This window comes from Arvicanthis niloticus, chromosome 4 (genome assembly GCF_011762505.2).
Source record: "Arvicanthis niloticus isolate mArvNil1 chromosome 4, mArvNil1.pat.X, whole genome shotgun sequence".
In the NCBI taxonomy this organism is placed as follows: domain Eukaryota; kingdom Metazoa; phylum Chordata; class Mammalia; order Rodentia; family Muridae; genus Arvicanthis; species Arvicanthis niloticus.
The window spans coordinates 118,037,977-118,063,303 of record NC_047661.1 but is presented as its reverse complement, the minus strand read 5'-3'; the positions used below and the strand labels follow the sequence as shown (position 1 = coordinate 118,063,303).

Below are 25,327 nucleotides of genomic sequence, written 5' to 3'. Positions count from 1 at the left end.
GGTTATGAACACTCAAAAGGAACAATTTTGTATAGTGTCATGTGCAACCATGGCTCTGGATATTTGAGAAGTTGATACTGTACGATTGTTTGAGCCTAGGAGATCAGGGATAGCCTGGTCAACATAGTAAGATTTCATCTCTGAAAAATAAAGTCATAGTAAGGAAAATGTATCTTATACTTGTGTGTGTGTACTCTTTTCTTTAACAGAGAGCTATTTACAAGTTATAGGCCAGTGTATTCTAGAACTCTACAGAAAGACTCCATAAAAGCCACGAGTCATTACACTGAGCATTCCAAAGAAATCAGTTTTCACCTAAATTATTTCATTATCTTTCAATGGACAGTTATGTCATTGAACTAAAATTTGAATTTCTTATACTGGCGTAAATTAGTCTGTCTCAGCTGGACCATATATCTGGGTCCCCTGGAGAGCTTCAGAGAATGCTCACATCTGGGATCACTGCGTTGATTCTGAGCCTGCTCATTTATGGATATGACTCATATCTGCAGTTGTGAAAACCTTCCAGGTGGTTTTAATGCACTACATATTTAGGAGCCACTAGCTGGCAACAACACCATCTTTCAGCCTCGTGCACTGGACTCCTTCCTGTGCTCTTCCACTTGACACCTTAACGGGGAAGATCATATCCTGAGTAAACTGTCCATGGGCAGTTGCTTCTGTTTGGAATGTTCTTTCTTGATATCTTCACATAGCTGACACCTTCTTGTGCCACCATAGGTTCAGACTGAGGTGAGAAACAGTATTGTGATTTGTTCTTATTGTTTTATGTTTTGCTCTGAGATATTATCATATTATTTGAATTTTTCTCCCTCCTGTAATATAAACTCAACGAGACATGCAGCTAAATACTATTTTCCGAAATCCTAAAGCACTTAGATTGAAAGTGTCAATAAAGACATCTGGATAGGTGAATGTAATTTCTGATACAGAGCTGGGTGATAGTGGCACACACCATTAATCCCAGCACTTGGGAGGCAGGGGCAAAGTAAATCTCTGTGTTTGAGGCCGGTCTGATTTACAAAGAGATTTATTCTGATAGCCAGAGCTACACAGAGAAACCCTGTCTTGAAAAACAAAACAAAATGCTAATACATAAAAAATAGTGCTAGCATATATAATTATATTTTTCATTATTCTAAAACATGACACTTGACCATACTTTAAATGTTATAAATGTAGAATGAAATGAGCAGAAATGTGAATAGTCAGAGAGCAATAAAACCAAGAAAACATGAATAATCTGTTGTTGGACACCTAAGAGCAGCGGCCATGACCCTGGATTACTTACTGCCTCTGTAGTTTCTCTCTCCAAGGACCACAGTTTGAATCTTCCCATCACCTATAACATGCTTAACGTTTGAATGAATGTTTTCCTGGCTTTCTCGTTAACTAATGATGCTCTCGAAGCCTACAGAACCACATTCCCTTCAAGAATGTAACTTTGAGCTCTATCTCCAGTAATTTGATCTTTTGTGTGCTACACCTTTGCTTGTAAGGTTTGAAACATGCTGGCTGTTAGGATCAGCTCCCTGTCTGTCTCCCTTACTGAACTCATTGGAATCCAAAGAATGTATCTGTGTGGCCAGCCCCATCACAGGTACTCAGGAGTGTTAACTAAATGAAAGCACGAAATAAATACAAACTTTTTCTTAAGAACCATAGTTGACTACACTCCACTTCTGTCCAAGAAAATATGCTTAGCACACATTATCCTTGATAGCTGTTAAAAAAAATAAAAGAGGACACAAAGTTGGGGGTGGGTGGGTCTCAGAGGAGTTGGGGGAGTGCAGTTATGATTAAAATACGATGAAAGAAATTGTCAGAGAACTAATAAAAAATTTAAAAAAGAAGCATTAGAAGTGGTGATTAAGATTGCAGAAATGTGCTTGTCGGGAGTGTAAGTCAGTCAAAGTAGTTTTTAATAGGATAGTGCAATAAACAGGGTTTCCCAAGCCAAGGAGTGAAGTGTGATGTGTGCGCTCTTAGGAGATTAAGGAAAACAGTACTGGAGTCAATGAGTCTGCATCCTGGCTGCCAACTAATGGGCAGCTTGTCATCTGAATAAGGATTTCACCACTCACTTGGGGCTTTTAATATATTATTTACTATTTTTGATAAACCTTTCAATAACTGCCATTTGGCCAGATGCATTTTCCAGTAACACCTGACATAGGTTTTCAAATGTAGCTTTCCATTGGTATTGATTGCTCAAAAAACCCCATGAGGACTTTCAACACTGTATTTGGACTTTGTTTTTCTACCCCATCACTCAAAGGCACCACTATCTGCACACATAAATACTTAAACTTCTCTATAAAGATGCTCTGATAGTTACATGGGTATAGTTTTCATGTTTGGGGCATTTAAGTCCATTTTAATATCACCATGCAGTTGAATTTGTGCTTCCGAATCTCAGAAGCCTGGCATGCATAATTCAAAGATTGGCATCTGGTTGAAATGGCCATGTTTTTATTGCCTTACTTTTTATACTAGGTCCCAGGAAGTCATTCTGACAGGTACAGCATCGTGAGTACTTCACTGTCTCGAGCTTGCGAGATGTATGAACTTCTATTTTTTTTTCTCTTGCTTTTTTTCAGGAGGAAATATACTAGGTCAAATCAAGCAATTTGCCACATTCCTCAGAGGAAAGCAAGAGACCTTGGTAAGCTGTCAGAGCATCCAGGAAATTTTTTTTTCCTAATTTGCATCGGCACTAACACACAGTTTTGGATCTAGTCTTGTTCTAAGTTAAAACACAGCCCCTAGGAATGGAGATTAAGTAGGAAGAGTCCCAGCAGTGTGGAAGGGCTGTGCATAGCATTTCAACTGAATGTGTGGTGTGAAGGATTACAGTGTAGCACTGGATTTTGTCATGGGTACCAGGAAATGAAGCTGAATGCATAGGACTCATCTGTGATCCGGGAGAGGCCTATATTCCATGCTGAGATACTTGAACCTCTTGTCATCGAGACGGTACTTAGTGACAGAAGAGAAGGTTGATGAAGAGAAAGGAAAGCATTGGTGGAGGGAACATCCTGGGGTCATTTCATTTGTTAAGATTATGTGAAAGTGAGTGTTAGAAATAGAAATGAGAGAAAGGTGGGCAAACTCCAGGTAGCTTTTAACACTTGAGTTTTGACTGTTTGGCCAGGTTCAAGTTCAATATACTCCAGATTGGAAGTGTTTCTTTTGTCCCCCAAGAATTAATATTATGCCATAGGAAAAATATTTCTACTGTGATATTTTCTTTCACCAGAAGAGGACTAGGGGCTGTATGTTTTGTGAGATTACCTGAGTTGAGGTTCTTTCAATCTTTGACACCATGGATTGTTAGTTTACCTTCTTTGAACTTCAGTTTCTCTCTGTATGAAGCAGAGATTCATGCAACTATGCTTGTTTTGAACATAAAACGAGATAATATTGGAGATTACTTCTCTGAAACACATAGAGAGCTATGTAATTATGTTACTCGAATTTTACATGCCACTTGGAGTTAACCAACAAATGAAAAAGTGTTATTCATTAACCTAAGATCACATTGAGTTTTCTGTACTTAGAAGTATTCTCTCATTTTGTCTCCTGGTATTTTTAAAGTGGCAAGTGTGAATAGCATTTGTTTGCTTTCCTAAATGCAAACATTTATCTAAAATAATTATTTTATTCAGTTACTGAATACAAAGGGCCTGTAAAACAAAGTGTGAACAAGCTAGTTAATAATACAACAGGCTATTTATTAACATGATTTTTGTCTTTTGTTGGATGGTGGAAAAATTATTATTCATTCTTACATGTGGCACTTCAGCCACCTGCCTTCAGCCAAGTGTCAACACTGTTCTTGACTGAGGCTGAAACTCACAATGAAACCAAGCAGAGGAGGGGAAGGACCAGAGCACTTTTCTCCACCACACACACCTGTTCCCATGGCATCTTATGAACACGTCCAGGTCCAGGTAGTCTTAAATGCCTTGAACACTCAGGAGATCAGATCCCTTCTCCTTACCTCTCACCCTAATTAGTGCTTGTAAGTATACCATACACAACAGTATTCAGCTCTAATGAAGCATAGGCCTGTAAGACAGACTCCCCGTGTTTACTCCTTTCATTATCCATTGGCCATTTTTGACTACACATAAGACAATTTCAGCTTTTGTCCATCAGGAGAGCTAATTTTAAGAAAGTACATTTCTCTATCAACCAAAGACAGTAAGTAAAAGACAGCTTTTTTTTTTTTTTTTTTTTTTTTTTTTTTTTTTCTAAAATTGGTTTTCTCTGTTGTTTAGAGGGTGTTGTTACTTCCTCTTCCTTTTTTGGGATATAGCTTGATTAGAGAACACTGGCCTTGAATGATGATGGGTCTCAGGCTTGCAGTTTCAGTCCTCTCAAATGAAAGCACGCTTATTATGAAGTAGTAAAATAAATGAGTGTTGTTTTTGTTTTATTTTCACTCATGAATTATTAGACTTAATTTATGTTGCTATTTTCACTGCCTAGTTGAATTTAATCATCCAGTGATATTTTTATGAGGTACTGCCAGATGATTAATAAATATATATATATATTTTAAAGTGAGCATATATTGGGTAGATGACCTTTACCTGAGGAAGTGGTGTTATTACTCCTTCTGGGCTGGAGGAGGAAGGACCAGCTTGGCTTAAGGAAGGTCTCATTGGTTTTTCTCCTTGAGCTGATACAGATCTTTTTCTGTGGGTGGTTTCAGGATGCCCTCAATGACCTTTCTGCTGTTGAAAGGGACACTTGTGCTTCTCCTGAAGTTGATTCCATTTCCTTTTAAAATGCAGATTTTTTTTTCTAAAAGTAAATATTCTGTTAGGGAGGAAAAAGACCTAGGTGGAGATGGGGGGGGACAATATGATCAAAATATATTGTATATTTTTTTAAATTAAAAATAGTAACAAAAATTAGTGGTCTGTTTCTAATGATGGTATATATATATATATATATATATATATATATATATATATACATAAAAATATCTTCAAATGAGTCAATTTTAAAGAAACAGATATCAAGACTGGAAGAATTACTCAGTGGTTAAGAATGCATGCTGCTTTTGTAGAGGACCTGAGTTCAGTTCCCTGCACACATGTCAGGCAACTCAGAAATACCTATTACTCAAACTATGGAATTTGATTCCTCTGGTCTCCACTGGTACCTGGACTCATGTACACAGTCTCTCTCTCTCTCTCTCTCTCTCTCTCTCTCTCTCTCTCTCTCTCTCTCTCACACACACACACACACACACACACACACACACACACACACACGCACACACTTCCATATAATTAAAAATAATACAAACAAGTCTTTAAAAATATATTAGAGTTGAGCTGTAACTTTATGATAAAAAGCAGTGCTTCTCTACAGGCCAGGTCACAGTCACTATCTGGACACTAAAACTCTTCCCAGCGACTTTTTGACACATGGACCTAATTTCTATTTTGCAATGGAAGTAGACAATATTGAATTAGTTGGAATAATTTTAATAACTTGTTATTAAATGTCTACTTTAGGTAATATTTTAACAAATTTTTAAATTAGGAAATGCTTGAAATTATATTGCAGATAAGTGTTTACTATGTTTAACAGCACATTTAAAGACCGTCTTTCACCGGGCAGTGGTGGCGCATGCCTTTAATCCCAGCACTTGGGAGGAAGAGGCAGGTGGATTTCTGAGTTCGAGGCTGGCCTGGTCTACAGAGTGAGTTCCAGGACAGCCAGGGCTACACAGAGAAACCCTGTCTTTAAAAACCAAAAAATAAATAAATAAATAAATAAAGACCGTCCTTCATGTTAGTATCATTTTATTCTATAAATTCATATATTATATCAGAAAATTATATCATCTTGAAACTAGGGTGTGGTTAATAAGCAAGAAGAGATATTAGTACTATATAGGAGTAGCAGCAACTATGATGGTGACAACAACAATGTCCTTGATGCTCTTTGCTGCTGCAGACTTGCTAAACTAAGTACAGTTGAGCACACGTTTTGTCCTCTCTACAGTGGAGTTCAGGACATTTTCTATTTGTTAATGGTAAAGTGCTTTATTTTGATTTGGCATTAGTTTGTTGTGCTGTCAAAAAAGTTGAAAAGGGCACACTTTCTTTGCTATGACTTACTTATTTAGAATAGTTTTTCTTCTCCATTTACGTATGACATTGTTCCAGTTGAAAAACAAATGAGGAACAAATGGCTTACTTCCAAATTGAGCAGTCAATATTTCTAAAATTTATAATGGATAGGTACGCAAATAAAGGGCAACAGTAAAGGTTAGTAGACTTATGTGTGATTTTCCTGTGGGGTCCTGGGAACACAAAGTACTTATTAGTTGAGAACAAAGAACCTTAGAGTGAAAGGTAAGTCACCGTGTCTATGATATGACTAATAATAGGTCCCCAAAGGAAAGAAAAAGGAGAAAACACGTCCATAGCTGAGTCTTAACTAGGTGTATTGTGCATTTTCTTCTTCCTGTCGTTTATATTAAAAGTCAAACACTCTCTCAGCTGTAAAATGAGCAGAAGCTTAGATTATTAATGTTCTGCCTGCAGCTGCTTGCCCCTGAGATATGTTTCATTCCTTTATAGGGTAGAAAAATTTGTATTGTTCATATCCAATTAAGTTTGCCAACAAAATAGTTCAAAATTATTCATTGCTTAGCTTTTTCTCTTTTTTTTCTGCCTCTAGCTTCAAGGATGCATCAAATTTATACATTAGCATAGCATATTAGTATAATACCTGCTCCCTAGCATTATCTTTCAGGGTATTAGTAAACCAAATGGATCCGTGTAGTTGGTTATAGTCCTAGAGAGGTAATTAACTAATTTTCTCCATAATTTTTTTCTTTTTCATAGCCCTTAAATTTTCCATACAGTTTATTATAAAAAAAGAAAACTTTCAAATAAATAAAAACTACATCTTTGTCAAAGCTTTTTCTATTAAATTTTTTTCACAGATTTTTATTAGCATGTAAGTATGAGAGTTTTGAACATGATTAGAGTCCCTTTTATTTCTTTTACAGAATAGTCTATTGAATCTGTGGATAAATATAAATTTAGTTGTAAACCTGCACAATGATACATAAATAACAATTCTAATCTAATGGTTGATTTGTCTACAAGTTTACTTATAAAGTGAGTATTGATGTATAGATATACAAAGTCAGCTTCACAAGACGAAAGTAGACTTGTTTGGTCTGTATTTCCTGAAATATGTAGTGCATATTATTCTAGTATAGAAAAAGATGCACAATTATTATTAGCCACTGTAGAAATGGCAATGAGATTGGACTTCAAATTTACTAGTTTCACTATGTAAAAAGAGAGATAATTACAGATCTTTTAAGGATGTACAAAAACCCAAACCTTTATATGTTCGCTGGACATGCTGTGACATGATACAGCCTATTTTGAAAACAATTTAACATATTTTTAAAATGTTGCAACACAAAATCGAGTTTATCCCCAAGCAATTTCACTTATTGTTGTTCACTGAATATTAATGAAGATATAAGTTCAAGAAAAAACATGTATGTGAATGTTTATAACATCCTTATTTATAATGGTCCCCAATTCAAATGGAATCCAAATCAAAAGTCCACCAGCTAAGGAATGGGGATGTGAACTCTGTCCCCAATTCAAATGGAATCCAAATCAAAAGTCCACCAGCTAAGGAATGGTATGCACAATGGAGTGCTATTCTGTAGCAAAATGAAATGATCTCAAAGACATGGTGTTACTCCCAGATGAATAATGATGAAGCAAAGGCACAGGCACAACTCATCAGCCGTTCACCTTGAGAAATGAGCACAGGCTTGACACCTTCCCTGTGGTAAGTTCTGTTTCTGTTGCTATGTTTGCTTGTTGCTTTAAAGCACCAACCATCCTTCTCTCTCTTTGATGTGGGCAAGGCTTTCAAAAGGATCATGCTGCTGTTGTCTGGTTTTGCACGCTGACCTCTCATCCCTGGGGAAACGGCTTAGGCAACAAGACTTTCTCTTTGATAACTCCGTCACGAAGGACAATTCATGTAGCATGCTCATACTTTTTACATTGCACACAATAGTGGCCATACTGCCTCGAACCTCTCTGCTTCCCATGTTGAGCTCTCTTCAGTTCCTGCCATGCTGGATTCTTCTGAAGCACTTGTTGCCGATCTCTCCCTCCCTCCCTAAAGGTCCAACTCATGAGCTGTTCTTATTCTCCTTGGCTTTTCAGTGTGTGTGGGCATCTCTTCCTTGGCAGATCCTTAAGGTACTGAGTTTGGCTGACTTCTCACTGAGAGAGCTCTTGATTGTGTTAGTACACAGCTGGCCACTGTCTTTTTCAGCCATGTATCTAACAGTGTCTGTGCTCACTTTGGACACTTGAAACCAACACTGTTACTGGGCTTGTTTTCTATTGAGCAGAGAACAAAGTTTACCATTTCAGGGAGCATCGCAGCAATGGGCTTTGCTGAGAAGGCTCCTGTAGGAAGGGCACTCAAAAAGGTGAATGCAAGTAGACGTTTATGGAGGGAAACTTTACGAAGGGGGAGGTATATAAGGAATGTCCAGAGGGTAAATAAGTTGTTGCAGTTGAGACAGAGAGGGGGTTGTAGTGGCTACTGTGTAAGGCACACTGATGGGTAAGATCAATGGATTTCAGACCATTGCTTCTACTAAGTAAGATGGGGAGACAGTACAGATGTTTACCAGGAGATGAATACAATCCGGGTAGTGTTTTATGTAAATTCTATGGCTTCTCTCGGAAGATTGTATGATGATGGTGTTTGAGTAGCAAAAGAACAGATGTTTTTTTGTATCATGGAGTAGGATATTTTAACATCTACTGAACATGTTCACTAGGATTCAGCACATACCAAGTTCATTGCATCTAAACTACCCTCTCTTCTCAGGGCCCTGACATGGAGTTACTCCTTGTCCTGTAACTCAGCTTGACAAAGCCCAGGCTGTCTGAAGAAGAGCCAGTTAGACTTTTCAGAGGCTTTTTACCTATTCGTTTGCCAAGTTGAAGAGAAGGCATTTTACTTAGTCCTTTTGTGCGCAACCCCCTACCCCCACAAATCTAGTCCCTTCTTTTGTACGACCTTTCTGTACTCAATATTAACATTCTCTTCATTCTCTGAGAGTAGTTTAGAAGGCTCATTTGGTCATGCCTGGCATGTCCCCTGTTCTTCTTGGTCTGGGTAGTATTTGTTCTTAGTTAAACAAGTGATACCAAGGTGGTATGTGGTACTATAGTTCAATCACAGACTGTGGTTTGTTGTCAATTTTATGACTGATTTGTTACATCACTTCTGTCAAGTCACCTAATAGCTTTATTTTTTTATTCTGACAAAAACAGCAAAATCATTTAGGGCTGCTTTTAGTGTTATAATATTTTTAAATCTCTTGTTAGACAAACATTGCTCAGTAAACAATGTCACCTCCGGGCCATGCACTTCAACAAGACATGCGAGAGGCTTCACACTGTTTATAGTTTACATGGGAGTTCATTCTTTTATGTTAAAAGATTACATGTATGTATGTGCTTTTATTTGTTTCAGGTGTGTATATGTGTGAGCATGCAAATACTCTTGGAGGCTAGGAATGTCAGTTCCCGGAGTTAGAGCAGATTAGAGGTGATTATATGCACCAGAAATGGGTTTTATAAGGCAAAATCTAATCATCTGCAAGAATAACAAGAGCTTAGCCATCTCTCCAGTCCAGGGCTTTAATCTTTGTGTTGTATAATTCTGTTCATTTGTCACATGCATGACATCATGCTGTAATTACAGCTTTCCAAGTGGTTGTGCTTCTAGGAGAATCCTCCTTGGTGCCCTTTGTCCTCCTAGCCCCCAAACCTGTAACCCAGGGAACTGTTTCCCATTCCCAGATGCCATGCAGCTGGAAATGCATTTGGTGGCTCCTTTTAACATGAGTTGAATGGATAGTTTTACTGGAGTGTCTGCCTTCTCAACATCTACTGGTCTTCTGTTACTATTGATCTTGCTCAGAGACTGCTTTATTAATGGCAGCATTTCTCTTGCAAAAGCAACCACCCACCCTCAACCATTCCTAAATCATGCTATGCTGCTATGGCATGTTTACCACAGTCCTGGAATATTTAATGACTAAAAAAGTCAATGCATTTAATTCTATTGCAGAGACATATGAAACATATGAAAGAACAATTAAAACCTTTTTATTATGTGTATTTCACAAAAATTCTCTGAATAAATGAGGTGGCTAAACGGTGAATAAAATAAGACAATTTTCAGCTGTTAAATGGATGTCTATATTTCTAAAAATGTAATGGTTCTTTTCAATTACAATGGTTTATGCATCGTCACTGACTTTTATTTTTAAAACGTCATGATTTACAAAACAGTAAAAAAAATCAGTTTTTGCACAAACTCATGCTATTATTGTTTAAAATTATGGATATAAACTTGGTGATTTTGTGATGATTACAGGAGTTCCCAAATTTTTTTTCTTTTGTGAAAAGTAGCTGAAGCCTGGTGGCCTACATTAAATAGAAATCCCAGGCTTGCTCACATGACTTTATTAGAGTCTAAACCTCTTTCTCTTCTGCCTAAATGCTTTGTCATACCTGTTTGTAACCCAACCAGAAAGAGCTGATTGCAGGTGCAGGTGCGTGCTGTTCCTTTCCGGCCCTTCCTTACCTTGCTGTCCGGTTTGTGTGCCTCAGTAACCTTGTCTGGAGTCTCACATGACAAGCTGTGTGTTGTGGTGCATGCTGACTGGCCTTCTGCTTCTGCTTGTTCCTGTTCCTCACCGCCCACCTCTCCTCTTCTTTGGATAATACACTGCCTGGCGATTAACCACTCCTCCAACTTATATGATAAAAGGTCCTTGAGAGTAGGGATGTTGTGCCTTCAGTATCCATCTGCAAGTCTCTCCCAGCAATGAGTCAGCTTAGTGAAAATGCTAATTGCTGAATCAAGCATGGGGGATTTGATTCCAGTTGTCTGAACCCCAATTGTATCTAACGATTTTAGGCATTTTACTTGTAACAAATTTTATCTTTCACATTAAATTTTTTTTTTTTTTTTGCCTGTGAATTTTTGTTTTGATTTGTGTTTTTGAGATAGGGTCTCACTAGGTAGTTCTCTCTCGCTGGCCTGGAACTCACTGTGTAGTTCAGGTTAGATTCAAATTCAGAGAGATCTGCCTTCCTCTGCCTCCTAAGTACTGGGATTAAAGGTGTGTGTGTGTGTGTGTGTGTGAATGTATATTCTTATGGGTAAGGCAAGTTTGCACATAGAGATGAAGCTAAAGGTGAGTTTAAGAATCACTGTCCAGGTGACCGTTGTCCATCCTGAGTAGCAAGGAAGGCTGGTGGTTTGGGTTTTGGCTCTGCTACAACAGCCTAGCTAAGGGTGGATCTCTAAACTCCGCACCAGATTATTTCCAAAGATACTTCATCTGATTTCATCAAGAAATACAATTTAATAAAGCGAGCAAGTAATCATCACTGGCAGAAGCATGAAAAAACAGAATACTATATATCTTCTAAGCATTTCTAATATAAGTATTATGTAATATAGATAATGGGAAATGTATGTTGCCTACAATCTACATATTGGGATAGCTTAGTTTATCCTTAATGTAAGAGCCCAAAGTAAAATAATTCAAATTGTCAAGATTGTAAATCTACAAGTTAGTATACCATGTCGATTCACATAATGTTTAGATTACATTTTAGTTTCTTTCACCAAATACAGAATTTATCTGTTTAATATTATACATTCCAATGCATTTCTATCATTCTGCAAGTAAATATAGGGGAAAAAAATGAACCTCTCTGTGGCCAATTACTCATTCCCTGCAGCATTTTTAAAATAAGAAGCAATATTAAAACAATTATAAGACTGCTTTCCTATGATTTAGGTCATTCATAATATATATAACCAAGTTTTGCAAAGCTTAATGGATTGGCATTTAGGTAGGAATTTTATAAAGGTTTGAGATGTCATCATTTGGACAAAACAAAGACAGTATTTCCTCCCTTGCCTTCCCTCCTCCCAGCCTAGTTCTCTCCACCTGCTTGAGGAAAGCTGTATTTCTTCAGAAAAGCCTCATAATTGCCCCTCTGTGCCTGATTTGGGGCTCAGGAAAGGCCCATAGCATCTGTAAAGCTGGCAGCGAAATGGTATTTCCAGGCAAGCACAGGGTTGCTGGGTAGTGAGCCAATCCACTGCTTTGTCCGAGCAGCTGAGAACCTCGCCGGAGTATTACCACGGTGTTCAGTAACACAGACCTGGGCCATGAGCAAGAGAGCTCTGAGCAAGTGTGAGGGTCAATATTTATAGACCACTACGTAGCTGCCTTGCAGAGACACACAGAGAAGCACGCGGACACCGAGAGCCAGGCAAGGAAGAAAACAGTGGCGAGAACTTTAATCTTGAGCATTCGTTCTAAAGAAGAAATTTCTTTCTGTCAGGTTCAAACTTCAGCTGAATCACAACTATTTGGCGCTGAGCTATGACAAGAGAGCAAACAAAAAGTTAAAGGAGCAACCCGGCCATAAGTGAAGAGGTAAGAGATTAACCAGTTCAGGCTGGCTTTTACTTGTAAAGCCCACCTCCCTCCTGGTTGGCTGCTCTGCATCAGTGGGCAGAGGGCTGTGGGACTTGGTACAGCTGTAAGGAGGGGCTGCCTGCTCCTATGAATGTTCTTGGAGGCGGTGGAGGTTTATGTACTCCTGTTTAGAATGCCTGGACCTTCTTAGTGCCCGGAGTGTGGGTGGGTGGCAACCGCGCTCAAACATTGATTTCACGCTCTCTCGTCTATCAGACTGAAGCCTGCCTGTTGGTAACTTCCTATTTAACTTGATATAAATAGTAAGGCATTAGTGTTAGTTGGTTTTGTGATCTAAAGATAGAATGTAGAAAGTTCACATCAACTTGTAGAGATGTACTTACTAGACAATATCAGAACGTGGGAACAGGGAATGTGGACAAAATAGTGTCTTTCTGACAAAACAAAAGTTCAGTGGGCAGTACGCTGAAATAGTTACAACTACATTGGAAAGAGATAAGGCTGGACTGACAAGAACAGTTTTCTCTGTACAAAGTACCAAAGACATAATTTAGGAGGCAGCCCCTATGCTGGTCCAAATGACTAGCAGTTGGGATTTTATGAACATGTCCCTTTTCTTAACATTAAATCTAAGTCAGCATCTCTGGCTGTGCATTACCTTGGTGTTTTCTTATCACTGCAGATAGCAAGTCAAAGGTTTCTCCGTGTGCACGTATTGCTGTGCTATGCTCAACTATGCTTATCTCTGGTCATCCTGAATGCAATAATTCTGAAGGACACAGAAACCACTCTCTTCTCTGTGTGCATTCTTGTTTCGAACCCCCCTGAAACATATATACTTTTATTATTTATGTCTGCTGTATGTGGTTCAGGAAGTCAGTGTTTTGATTCACTAGAACCATAGTGAATCAAATTGCCTAGCAAAATAATGAACGTTTACTTGTTTGATTCTTAGATTGTGGAACTACAAATGATTGCATGATAGTTAAACATTTTAGGCCACATTATAGATGGTGGTTTGAGTTCCAGTTAGTTTTCTGTACTGCTACTATATGTATTTAAGTTGAAAACAAAACTTATTATGCCATGGAATTTAAATGATGGTCCAGTAGAAATACAAGGGAGAGCTAATATGTGGCACAGGTTTATATAGGGGTATAATACAGAAAGGAACTATGTAATGGAAATATGATGGGCCATATCAAAATTGCAGCTGGAATTGCTCTAAATGAAAGGTAAGCCTGTTTGAACAAGGACACAACTTAGAATCACTGAAATTGATTGATGTATAATTTTGGGGGTGCTGGTATTATTGATACTAGGTCTTTTTATGTAGCATGACTGATCTGGTACTTGGTGTTCATGCTACACTAATCTGCACCTCAGCTTCCTGGTATGAAGTATCAGAGACCATACGCAAAGTGCATGCATTATTTTGGTAGGGGCACCTAGATAGGGCTTCTCTGTGTCACCCTGGGTGTCCTGGAACTGGCTCTGTAGACTAGGCTGAACTTGAACTCAGAGTTCTGCCTGCCTCTGCCTTCCAGAGTACTGGGATTAAAGGCGTTTTCCACCACTGCCTGGCTGTATGCATAATTTTAAAAAGGTTTCAGAATTCATCAGTTGTAGGATATATAGGCTGTTTCCATATTCTGTCTGTTGTGAGAAAGAATTCCTGAACATGGATTAACAGATGCCTTTGTAGCAGGATACAGGGTCTCTTGGGAATATGCCCAGGGGTTGAAGGCCTGGATCATGTGACAAGTATCTTCCTTGCTTTTTGAGCAATCTCAACACTGATTTCTACCGTGGCTGTACCAATTGGCATCGCCACCAACAGTGGACAGGTGTTTCCTTTTTCCATGTTCACTTCAGCATATTTTTTAAAGCTTAGCCATTCTGAATGGAGAAAGAGGAAATCTCCAAGTAGTTTTAATTTACATTTCCCTGATTGGATAGGATGATGAATATTCAGAACATTCCTTAGCTATTTATATTTCTTCTTTTGAGAACTCTCTATTAAGTTCCAAGCCTGATATTTTAATTGGGTGGTTTGTCTTCGTGGTATTTAGGGTTTTGTGTGTGTGTGTGTGTGTGTGTGTGTGTGTGTGTGTTTGGAAGGCTTGTTTGTTTGTTTAGTTTTGAGAGTTTGTTTGTTCATTCATTTGGTACTAGCTGGTAACAATTTTCCCATTCTTGAGGCTGCCTCTTCACTTGAGTTGTGTCCTTTGCTCTACAGAAACTTCTTAGTTTCATGAGGTTTTTATTGTCAGTTATTGGTCTTAATGCCCATACTTCCAGAGTCCTGCTTAGTAGTCCTTTATTAATTTAAAGGCTGAGCTAATTCACATCTCTTCTTAAAGTTTATGTTAATATTTAATGCTTGTTTTGTCCTCAAAATTAGTGGGTTTTTCTTTTATTGGTTTGAGAATTTTTCCTTTGAGCTTGAGAATACTTTTCATTTATGTTTTATAACATTGTTTATTTTGAAAATGTATTATGGTTGATCTAGACTGGAGAAATGGAAACTGACAAGTCTATTAATGAGTTTTTTCTTTGCTACATGGTGAGGAATGTATTTTCTTCCGCATTAAGTATCCTGCTTTTGTTTGCTTGCTTGTTTGTTGTTGAATGCATCATTTGCATTGTGCCCTTTTTACAAGTTTTCTTTTTATTCCCCCTTATAACTTTCTTTCTGAAGTTCCATGTTGACTCCTTATTAGAAAAAAAAAAAAGCATTGCAAATAAGTAATGACAGAAAATAAGTCCGAGACAGATTTCCCTTCAAGTTTAGGAGTAAAGAATAGAATTTTCCTGGTTGATATTGCCTAAAATGGGCTAGATTTGAGTTGAAGACTAAATCTTGAGATAGTTTCTCAGTATTATTTTCAGCTTTTGAAAACCCTGCTATTGGTTGCTAAATCACATTTCTAAATACCATCTTTCTTAGGAATATTACAAAAATTAAGAAATGGGGAGCCTTTTGCATTATGCATCTACTGAAGCAATAATGGATTAAACCATAAATATGAATAGACACTTCTTAATGGCCCCACTTCCCCAGTTGTGTTTTTCATACCGCATATCACCTACCACAGCATGCTTGGTGGGGCCGTTCACACCCTGATAACCATCGAATTCCTGCACAACTCCTCCCACCTGGCCTTTCAGTGTCCCACAAAAAGCCATGGTTCGTGGAGCCTTTGTGTTTTTCTGATCTTGTTCTATACTCACCTTCGGCCGTTCCTTCTGGAATGTTCCCTACATCTGTCCTGCCAACCTAAGAGAATATTCCTCTTTTTTCTGTTTCTTGTTTGAGCAATAACTCTTGCATTTATTACCCTCATCCACCCTCTGATGTTTCTCTCATGAGTTGCTTAGGCTGCCGCTCCCTCGTGAAGGCCCTTTCCCAGGTTTTAGACTCATTAGTGACCTACCCTTCCAGGAATCTCATGGGTTGCCTTAGCCTTGCATCAACCTTTGTCCCAGTACTTGAGGAACCTCAAGTGACAATGTTTGTCTTTAATGAGACTAAAGGAGTCATGGCTAAGATTTAAAATTTAATATAACAAATATTCCACAATAAGAGGAAATAAAATATACTTACTTGACAAATACATTTTAAAATCACTCTCTTATATTAACACTTTTTAAAGCATTGATCACTCTGATGGACAGAAAAAGTTCTTCAAGAAGGAATAAGTACATTAAGGGTAGTAACAGTATCATAAAAATATCTTGTTTATTTTGCTAGTATCAATTACACGTGTAGGGGACAGGTAGGGAAGAGAGAAAGTAATCATATATGATCATGTATAGGGAACATATCCAGGCAAGTATGTATTTGTTGTGTAGAAGCACAAAATAACAATGCCTAGCAAATATCAATCCAGAATACATAGACCCCAAGTGTTTTCTCAATCATGTTGATCAAATCTGTCATAGTAACCAATAAATTGTTCCTCCAGTGCTGAATGCTGTGATTAAGTAAAGGATTTCCTCAGTGAAGAGTAGCAACCTTCCCAAGGGCCGAGTGCTTCAAGGGAAACTAGCGTTGTCTTGTGTTTGGGAAAACTAAAATTGTAGGATGGACTTGCTTTCAGTGATCCAAGGAAAGGCATTCCTTCAGTTGTATTTACTCTTGCAGAGATAGCTAGGGACTTAAGGAAATAAACAAAAGCATGGCTGAAGAATTCTCAAACACGAAAGGTGATACTGCAGTTAAGTCAGAGGAAGAATTTACATCTCAAAATAGAAATGTTGAAAGAAAAGGAAGTCAGTGTTTAAAAAAGTTGAGAAATAACAGCTGTTCCTTTCAGCTCTGAAATTCAATAAAAATAAAAATTACTTTGTTTTTAACCGTGTTTTGTTTACCCAGAATGCATGAGGTACTTGTCTGAGCTTCTTCATGTATGCCACTGACAAACATCAATCTTCATGGGCAATTAGAACAACTGAGTTTTCCCAGTTCCGAGGGTTTGTGCAGCTTGGTGCTCTCAACAATTGTTTTCACTATGATTTTAGCCTTAAAAACCTCTTACAGACATTGAATATGACTCTTGTTTGCTTAACCTTGACATGTATCTGTCTGAGGAATGAAAACAATATTGGTATTTTCAAAGGAAAATGTAGTGACTTTTTAATTGCTTAAAATAGAGCATAGTCGGTTGAAATTTCTTTTCAGATTTTTTTTTTCCCTCCTAACTGTCCTGTGGGAAGGTTGGCTTGGAACAAGTGCCATTTCTAAAAGTTTACTTGTATAAATTTTATAGCTCAGTCTGGCATATCAAATGATAGGAGAAGACTGGGAGAAAGTCTTCTTGGATCACAGGTGTTGACATGTACCTGCTTCTCATTATTCAGTGAAGACAGAAGCACAGGCTCATCTCAATAAAATCTCAAAGACTATAGCAAGATCAAATCACTAAACTCCGCCACTGCCACTGAGTAAAGGTCAAATGTGGTTGACCTTTTTTGTTTTTTTTCCCCAAAATCAGCATTAGTTTACTTTACTTACATTAGCAGTTTGTATTACCAATCAATATTTTCTATAATTATGCATAGTATGCAATTCATGAAATATAAGTCAAGTAGAATATATTAACTTTCAAATTGGAATCTTTTTATGATTAAAATGGGCAAATGTATGAGAAACTTTGTCAACCTTGCCAAACATCGTTTTAAAGTATATAATTACAATGTAAATCACAAAGGAAAGAAATCCCTAAATTTAAAGAGAGTATACGATGTTTTGGTCTGATTACACTTTTTCTATATTTATTCTACATATTTTATTAAAACTTAATTTGTTTAAACCTATGTTTTGAACTGTATTAAACTGTATTAAACTTTGTATTCTTTCTTATTTCTGAAAGTTAGATCTTATAATTTCTGTTCTCAGATGAGCTAAAGTACTTTTCCACTCATAACTATACTTAAAATATCTTTTGAATGGCATTTTCTTCTTTTCTCTCCTGGTTTTCCCATTTTTCTTGGTAGTACATACCACAAACATTTTTCTTGGTCCAAGAAAATATGGCAAATTCATGAAAAACAAAAGTAATAAAATGAAAATTTTGTAGTTTTATTGTAGCTTAGGAAATCTAACAGGGAGTGAATGGCTGTATCATTTATAGCTGCTTTGAAGTTGATTTACTTCTTGAATTTTGCGGAAGTGAAAATTTTGAATAAGATTAAAAACCACATTTTCTAGAATAAAATGAATTTTATCTATAATTTAAAAGAAAATATTTTTTTCTAAGTTTGGGCTTCATTAATGAGTTAGATAGCATTCCTTTTCAATTTCATGGAATAGTTAAGAATTATTGATATTAATATTTCAAGGGAGTGGTAGAATCAAAGGTGAATCCATTTGGGCCTTTTACTTTTAGCTAAGACATTTTGAAATAAAACTACTCAAAGCTAATTGATGGTTATAGATCTGTTTAAATTTTCATACCTTGACTTAATTTGGTGAGGTCATACACATCTAGAAATTCATCTATTTCTTTTTGGTTTTCAAAATTTGTGAAATATAAGTTTGAACAGTATGTCTTTAAGATTTTCTAAATTGTTTTGGTATCTGTTGAAATTCCATATTCATTTTTAATTTTATTATTTTGGGTGGACTTTTTTTTTTATTAGTTTGGTCCAGGGTTTGTCAACTCTGTTTATCTTTAAAAGAACCAACTTTTTTTTATTGATTCTTTATAAATTCTATGTTTGTTTTGTTTATGTTACATTAATTTCTCTCTCGATATTAATTATTTCATTCTGTCTACTGAGTTAGAGTTTTTCTTGTTTTTCCAAGACTCTACGGTATTGTGTTATATGATTTATTTGAGATGTCTCTGATATTTTAATTTAGGCAGTGGAAGCTATAAACTTCCTTCTTAGATTGCTATAGTTTTAAGGGTATTAGAGGATGGCAAAGCCTTTTCTGCATTTACTAGAATAATTACTTGTTAACTTTCTTTGAGTTCATTCATGTTAATAAGTATTACATTTACTGATTCCTTTGTGATGAACCATGGCTGCATTTTTGGCAGGTTTTAGATATGTTAATTTTCCTTTGTTTTCAGGATTTCTATGTTTTAAAATTTTTCTTCTTTTTCTCTTTGATGATGTACTCACAATTCAATGGTGTGTTGTTCAATCTCCTTCATACCAAAACCAGATAAGATAGGAAAGCAACAATAACAGGAAAGAAACTTAAATGTCCATCTTTATATGAACATAAACGGAAAATCTCATTAAAATAGTTGAAAACAGAATTCAGGAACACATGAAAACATATTATTAAGCATGGTTGTGTTGGCTTCCTTTCCCAAATGTTGGGATGGTTTAACATACGTAATACAGCAAATGTAATTTTTCACATAAGTGAACTAATGCTAGCACATGATTATTTCAGTAAATGTCATACACGCTTTTAACCACTCCAGTATCTTTTCATGATTAAAAAATCCCTGAAGTGAATAAAAGGAACACATTTCAACATATTGGAGGCTGTATATTGCAAACCTATAGCCAACATTATCCTAAATTGGAAAAAACTCAAAGCATTTTCACTAATGTCAGATACAAGGAAAGGTATCTAGTTTGTCCTTTGTTATTCAACTTAAAGCTTTGGAGTCGCTTCAGAATACTAACAGAAAAGATAAAAAACAAGAAAAGAAGTCAGCATAGTCTTATTTGCAGTTGATATAGTTCGACCTCTCAGTTCGGATGAACACCTTCAGTAAAAGATGCCAAGACAGAAAGTCAAGTCACTAAAATCAGTATCATTCCTGTTAAGTGATAACATGCTGAGAAATAAATCAGGAAAGCAATATTATGCATAGTTGCCTCAAAATAAAATAGAATTATATAGAATAAGCCTAACCGAAGATGTACAAGTCCTGTACAATGAAAACTCTAGAACACTGAAGAAAGAATGTGAAGAAACTAGAAGATGGAAAGGCCTCACATACATTAGGATGGGAAGAGTCAGTACTATGAAAATGACTATTTTCCCAAAGCAAACTATAGAATCAATGGAATCTCCACCAAAATATCACTGATATTCTTCACACAAACAGAAAAACAAAGGAAAAAACCCAACCAAACAAGCAGTAACAACCCTAAGTTTTTGGCCCAAGACCTATTGGCTTATGGTCAGCACTGATTGAACTCTACTACTCGGAGACGGTGATGACAACAATGACCATAATGATTATGACGATGATGGTGACTCTGTCTTCGACTACTACTCCTACCACTAAAAGGTTACATGAAGTTAAGTGTATCTCAGAAGGTATCGGAGGGAAGTAGTAGGAGGTTGATGTTATTAAAAAAATTAAAAGTATCAAAATTGATTGAACTTTTCTTCTTTTATTAGTTCACTGGGAGTTTTATTCGATATGTCTTAATCATATTTACCTGATTCCCGACATTTTCATCAACTGGCACCCCTTCACTACTCGCCCGACCTTGTACCTTTTAAAGACCACTGTGGTCTTCAAATATTCTCACATATGCAATGTTTTGCTGGAGAATGCTTGACTTACCAGGGGCTACACTTGTCAGAAACTCTTAGCTCCCTTTCCCAGCGGCTAAACACTGCCAATAGCTGGCAAATTTAGGGTGGGATTCTATGTTCAGCTCTTGTCTCCATGCTAGGATTTGGTCTAGCTTGGGCTTGCACAGGTTTTGTGCATGATATCAAAATTTCTATGAGTTCATATGTGCACTTGATCTACTGTGTCCAGAAAATAATATTTCTTGGTAATCATCCACCACTTCAGGCTCTTACACTCTTTCTACTTTCTCTGCTACAATGATTCCTGAGTCTTGAGGCTTATATATCCTTTAAGGGCTAAGCTTTCTGTAGTAGCTCAGTCTTTGTACGTTGGCTATTTGTGAGTCACTATATGAATCACCTTCTATTGTAAATAGAAGCTTCTCAGATGAGGGATAAGTGATTCACTAATCTATGGGCATAACAATAAGTCATTGTAAGTTTTATAAGTTTTCCTCACTCCTATGACCTGTCAAGCCATAGAGTTTTTAGTCTAATATTGGTGCCAGGTGTGACTCTTATCCTGCATGGTAGAACTGGAGTCCAGTCCGAAAATGGTTGCTTACTGACACGACGTTCATCTTACCATTGCATAAGTCGGCGTATCTTGCTAGGTCAGTCACTGTTTCAGCTTGCAGGGTTCAAGACTGCTGGTTACTTTCATCTTCTGGTAGCTTGCATAACCCTTTCAAAGCACAGTGCAAGCTAACTATTAGAGCTTTCAGATTTTTCACAGCTTGAGTTCATTATGTTCTATGGGGTCTTCAGCAACTGGGTTATACTATCAGTGGTTTCCCCATGTATCCAGGGCCTTGACACTGCTATCATCCTGCCTCCATCCCCCAGGTGCTGGTATCACAATTCGGCTTTGCCATACTCACCCATGGAGAAGTTTCCTGAATAACTGAATGTTAAGCCCAACCTCAGCCTGTGAGTGTGTATTCTGCTGTTGTCCTTCCTTTACCAGAATCAAAGTGACCTCCTTCCTGTACCTTTCAGATTACTAAACAAAAATTTTATGACCTTTGAGTAAGTACACATTCCGTTGGATTGCTGCCTTTTGCTCTGGGTTTAAATGAATAACGTTAAAATTCTTTTCCTGAAGGTACTTATAATTCTTTTAAAAATCTGTACTAATAAAAGTCATATTTATTTTGATTTTTATCTTCATTACTGTTGAACTTGAATTTGAGGGGATTATTAGTAATGGCAGTTTTTTTCTTATGTATCTGTTTATGCTTTTTGCAGAGGTTGTATTTCTCTCTTTTGTTTACAGTGGTACTTTTTAAAAGATGAAATCAAATAATCCTGAGTCTACTCTTTGGAGTCTCTTTCTTAGCAACTGCGTTCATGTGCTCTTCATTATTTTAAAAATTCAGTTTCTCTGTTTTGAAATCAAAACACATCCTGGAATAACTTTATTTTCAGAAGTAATTAGAATTTTCTTCATCTCCACTGAAGCATGGAGAGCTCTTTTACACTCAGAAATAGTAAAGTTGAATTTAATCATAGCCACTATGTCCACAAGGACTTTATTAATCGAGTTTCTTTTTTGTACCTCTGTGGGATCGTTACCCATTTCCACATTCTGTGTGAGGCCATCTTTGCTTCAAGATCCTAAAGTCCAGTTTTAAATCTGTGTGCTACCTTTCAATTTGTATTGCATTTACACTTTTATAAGCATGAGCTAAAAAATATGTTTCTTGTTAAATGATACTTAAGCGTTAGAACATGTTATAGTGGTTGCATTGGCATGGTTCTTGAAAAGACTGTAGACCAGAGAATATGCATAATGCTTATGTTAAAGAAGACTTTTTCAGAAATATTATCTTTGTGAGAAATTATGCACAAAAAATAGTCACTATTAAGTGTCTCCCTGTAAGCCCAGTGTTGGAGGAGAGACGATAGAGACCAGTACATGCAGGCCTTTGGAATTGTTTCTGGAAGATGTAGTTATTTAGACTGCCTTTCTTTCTGTTGCAGTCCTTTGTGTCAGACTCCTTATAAGGTTCACATGTCCAGGGCCAACTGCCTCTGTGGCACATGAGCTGCTTACATCATGTTCATTTGAAAATGGGATATTGACAGTGACATGATTTCAGTTTCTTAAAACTACAAGCATATGTAAGATAGTACGTCAATTAAAAGTTTGGTGAGGTTTTAATCAATTACTTCCGTGAGTCATTTTCCTGTTTGGTAATTGTGTTACTGGTGGTAATTGATGCCCATAGCCAGAAAGCTGATATGAGATCAAAAATTGATTCACAAATACTTTTGGATACATGTAGAACACACAGGTAGCAAACTGCACATGTCCTGTTCTTGCTGTAATACTGATATACTTCATGTGTTTGGACATTTCTTTAGACACTTTTATTTGGGATAAGCGGTGACCAGCTCTGAATCATGTACCAGCTAAACAGTGCATGTTGTCAGTCCCTCCTGTTGTCTTGTAGGTTTAATAATAATGGTCTGAAACTTGTGATGTTGCTGCCTTTATTTCCTGTATACAGGGAGTGCAAGCGTGTACTGTCATAATGGTTGATATTATGTTGGGATTAGAACCCAAAGTTTGGTGCATGCTAGGCAGTCTACCAACTTAGACACATCCCTAGTTCCCTAATAAAGTTTAGCTGTTTCTATATCTTTCATCTTCCATCTCCTCCCTCCTTATATCAGAAATCTCTTCTTTTATGCACTTTGAAGAAAATCTTTTTGATTTCAACACTGGATATTAAATATCTGAAAGGCAGAAAACCTCTCATAGGATTAAGTACAATTATTATTTTTTACAATACATGTAAAGTCATCTACTCTTTTATAGTGAGTAGCTTCTTGATCAATGTTATGCCATAGATATTTCTATATAGAATAATAGTTTCATTTAACAATTATATGTACATATTAATTGTATGGAAAGGTTTTTATAAGCTCTTTTTTGAAGATGAATAACTAGAAATTCAAGAAAGCAAAACAACAGTGCTTACATTATGCATCTTGGAATGTATATATGGTAAGAATGAAGTCGGGTTCTTTCGGACTCCAGACACCATGTCATTTGGTGTGTTACTTTATTTTGAAATAAGTATTTGAATTTCCTACTCTTGCACATGCCTAAAATTTTGAGCTATCAAGCAGCAGTACAGTGGCTTTCAAATGAGGCACCTGCTCAAACTAGACATTCCAGCCCTGTTCTCTCCAAGGACAAAGCCCTGTCTTTAGTCACCACAGAAAGGATGAATCTTAATTTGGGTAAAATAGTCTAATTTTATTCAATATTTTTTTTAACTTTTGTTAGCTTTTAACTGTTTGTATAGACAGACAAAAACTCTCCAGAAAGCATGTTCTTGGAGGCAAGTCTGCAGTTTGGGGATAGTTCAAACCCTCATCTTCTATACAGAGATTTTTGCTTTCAAAAAGTTTCATTTAGACTCTATTAGTCTTTTGTATTAGTGCGTTCCCATTAATTGCTTCAATTTTTACAATTGATTGCTATACAGGAGATGCATTTGGTTATTCAGATCGGAGGTTTCCTGTGTGTAGTTTAACCTTTACCTTGTTCTGCTCTCCAGGAACTTTATTTGAAATCATGTGAAGCAGGAGAAGACATTACAAATGAACTTTATTTCTGTATTCAGTTCAATAACCTCTTTCCCTGGGAATGAGTTAGGTATGGAAGAAATAAAAATAAGTATTACAATAAAGAAATGCTCTGTTGGTTTGTACCATGATTGTTTTGGTTCTTAAGATAAAATAACCTAAGATGATTATAATTGGTAGCTTCTTTGGAAGGTTTGTTATTGCAAAATCATTTTTACACTATTTCTCTTCATTGTGTTGACCCAAATGCTTTGAAGTGTGTATGCACTTCACTCCCGAGAAAGATATACTACAACTGGTGAAGTAGAGTCTTAAAAAAATTCCATGTGCTTTGGCCTGACTAAAGTTAGTTCAAAAATTTTGTCATCTTATTCATTGATATATGAAACTGTAAGTAAGTAAATCTTCAGTTGTAATAAGGCATACCAGGAAAACAATAGAGTAGCCTGCACCTCAGCAAAATATTCTGAGAATATTACCTACCATTGTTTCTGCAAACTGAGAAAATAATGTCATGATTTTAGTGGGAGAACACTTGTATGGCACATGAAGAATTGGTGCCAGTCTACTTGGAGAGCCACAGAGTTATCACATAGAGATTTTAACTAGAATGTTAAGGTAGAACTAATACTTTCTTATATATTTTCATAAGCTGTGTTAGTATGTAGGCAGAATCTGGAAGGAATACAGGGCCATTCTAAGGAACTTCTGAAGATCTCAAACTCAGGGGGCGGGGTAAAGTACTGATAGTGAGATGTGTAAATTTATATGAACTCTCCCAAACTCCTGATCCTCTTCAATCCTCTTTAGTTCATCCATCTGCTATCTGCTTGACCTGTAATGCCTCCATGAAGTCCTATGAGCCTTGAATGCAAATAGAAGACAAATTGTTTTAACTCCGTCTTTTTTTCAGAACCTAACGTTTCAAGCTAAGTTTTATCAATATGCTCCAAGTTTTTGTGTGAGTGTTTATAAGGTGGATTCTTGGAGTTCATGTGTAGCTTGGCCCCTTTGTCAGCTGTCTCTAAGATCCATTTGTATTTTATTAATTAGTATTGATATCTTAGCATGCCTTGGCTTTG

General features: G+C 36.8%; 1 protein-coding gene across 3 annotated transcripts in view; it reads left to right on the top strand.

The window, feature by feature from the left end:
- The first annotated feature begins 2,619 nt into the window (after positions 1-2,619).
- Positions 2,620-25,327, top strand: part of Bmpr1b (bone morphogenetic protein receptor type 1B) — a 157,732-nt gene continuing 135,024 nt past the window's right edge. The window contains exons 1-3 of one of the 3 annotated variants that reach the window (XM_076933310.1): positions 2,620-2,686; positions 12,489-12,583; positions 21,492-21,575. The gene's annotated coding sequence lies outside the window, so the exon portion shown is untranslated. Of the gene's footprint in view, positions 2,687-12,275; positions 12,584-21,491; positions 21,576-25,327 lie in introns of those variants that run through there. The other 2 variants (XM_076933308.1, XM_034500999.2) reach the window with 2 other exon arrangements.